Raw genomic sequence first — 2635 nt, forward strand, 5'->3', positions numbered from 1 at the left:
TATATATATATATATATATATATATATATCAGGAGAATAATGTCCAGGGTCTTTAGCTATATTTTCCTAGGGGAATTTCGAATTGTCCCACACTATACCTAAATCTCTCTAGGTTGAAGCACTAAAGAATACATCTTAAATTCTCAATAAAGTTCCAAATAAAGCAATTGTTAAAGGGTTACAAATTCTAAAGATCCCACTTTCGGTTAATTTCGAAATGGGAAAGCTAAATTTTTTGAGGACATAGAGTTTGCATGGGAGATAAGGTTAGGGATTTTGTCTTTGATGAACAATGTATAAACATTCATTCTTTTGCAATTGACTATGATCTGGACCAGGGACAAATTCTTGTTCCAGATCTTGTTTAAGAAGCAATTTTGGATTAAGACAATATTATAAAATCCTTCATACACAAATAAAAGATTGTTTCAGAAGAACAAATTCAACAACCTCAAGAATAAATGTCATTAAGGAAATATACTAAAGAAAACAGAAAGGCAATTCGGATAATTTTATAGTCTTTCTCCAAGATAATAAGGATGGTATTGTATTGGTAGAAGAAGATCTAATCAATTAACTTTCACCATATAATGCAAAAGAATAATTTTTAAAAAATGGATTGATACCACGAATAAAGAGATAAAATTCATGGAATCCATCCCATTGCCTGAAGCTATGAAATCCATTGGTTGTAAATGGAAATTTAAAATCAAGAGGGATTTAAAGGGTGATATGGAGAGATATGATGCTCGTCTTGTTGCAAATGACTCTACTCAAACGGAAGGCATCGGCTTTAAAGAGACTTTCTCTCTGGTTTCTACAAAAGACTCTTTTAGGACTATTATGACATTTGATCTTAAGCAACATTTGATGGTTTACAAATTAAGGAAATTCATCTAGAGGCTTAAGCAAGTTTCCCGTCAATGGTATCACAAATTTCATCAAATAATTATCTCGTTTGGTTTTGAGTGAATTCAGTTGATGATTGTGTATATCACAAGTTCAGTGGGACTAAGCATATTTTCTGGTATTGGATGTCAATGACATACTATTTGCATACAATGATAAAGAATTATTGAATGAAACTAAGATGTTTCAGTCATGAAATTTTGAGATGAAAGATTTTGGTGACGCTTCCTTTGTGTGAGGAATATAAATATGCTGGGATCGTCCTCGGGGTAATTGGATTATACAAAAAAGCTATATTGATAAAGCTCTTCAAGGATTTAGGATGCATGTATGTAAACCAAGAGATACCCCTGTCGCTAATGGAGAAAAGTTAAGTCTTAATTAATGTCCCAAGGATAAACTTAAAAAAATGAAAGTACAGGAAATTTCCTTTGCTTCAGCAGTTGGGAGTTTAATGTATGATTAGGTTTGCACACTCTAAATATAGCATTCACTATTGGAATGTAGGACAGATATTTAAGTAACTTTAGAATAGATATTTGGAAAGTAGCCAATTAGGTTATTCAGTATTTATGGAGAACTAAGGATTATATAATCACATTCAAGAAAATCAGACCAATTGGAGATCATTGGATATTCTAATTTTTGATCATGAAATATAACTGCAAAATTTTGTCACTAAGCTGCATATTTTGGATGGATTTGAAAGACTACTTTAGTTATTTTGTGACAATACCAGTCTTGTATTCCAACAGGAGCTTGATGATGTCAAAGTTTACAAATATTAAGTTCCTAATTGTTAAGGAAAGAATTCAGAGTGGTCAGGTTCTATAAAGAATAATTAGGACAAACTCTATAATTTCGGTTCCGCTTACTGAGGGGCTATCACCTAAGGTCTTTCATGAGCATAGTGCTCACATGGGTGTTGTACCTTTTGATGATATATCAGTTTTGTGGGGTTTGTATTCGTATGTTATATTTTGGATACATAACTCTATCCATAGATATTCGGTTTATTTTAGAAATAAAGTATTCAGTTCAGTTCCACTCTGATTAAAGTTTTGGTTTGATTTCATAAAGTAGGACCAGTTGGAAATAGACATGTTCAGATCACTCGTATATAATTTCCATGTTACATATTCATACTTGATCTACGTCATTTGATTGTGTTGATATGCGTGACCATTGAGGATTTAGTTTTGATAATTGTAACGAAAATCGCTTTGATCATATATTAACCTAATTAAGGGACAAAATTGTTCGAAGATGCCTTTTGATTATGATTGGCTTTTGGTTATGATAGCAAAAAGTATTGTGCTCATAAGGTTATACACATTTATGAGGTAACATATGTGGCCCAAGTGAGAGATTGTTGGAAAATTATTAATTCGCCATGTCGGCAAACATATGCAATTAATTGTGTACAAAGGCTATTCTAAAATTAAACTCAAAATTATAGTGATCTAATAAAAAATTAAGTAATTGGGCTTAGGGTACCTAAATAAAGTGTGGGTCAGATTATATGTGTAGGACCAAATTTCTTTAGAATTTATTTCATGATGGACAAAATATATATGAAAACGATATATAGGGTTATAGTCTCCAATTCATATGCAACTTCTCATTCTTTATATCATCTCATCAATACAAGAATTATAGAGCAAAGGCATATTGAAGAGGAAGATCCAAAACCCACAATTAAGAATATACAATCTAAAATCAAGAA

The sequence above is a fragment of the Olea europaea genome, unplaced genomic scaffold, assembly GCF_002742605.1.
Source record: "Olea europaea var. sylvestris unplaced genomic scaffold, O_europaea_v1 scaffold3600, whole genome shotgun sequence".
Lineage (NCBI taxonomy): Eukaryota > Viridiplantae > Streptophyta > Magnoliopsida > Lamiales > Oleaceae > Olea > Olea europaea.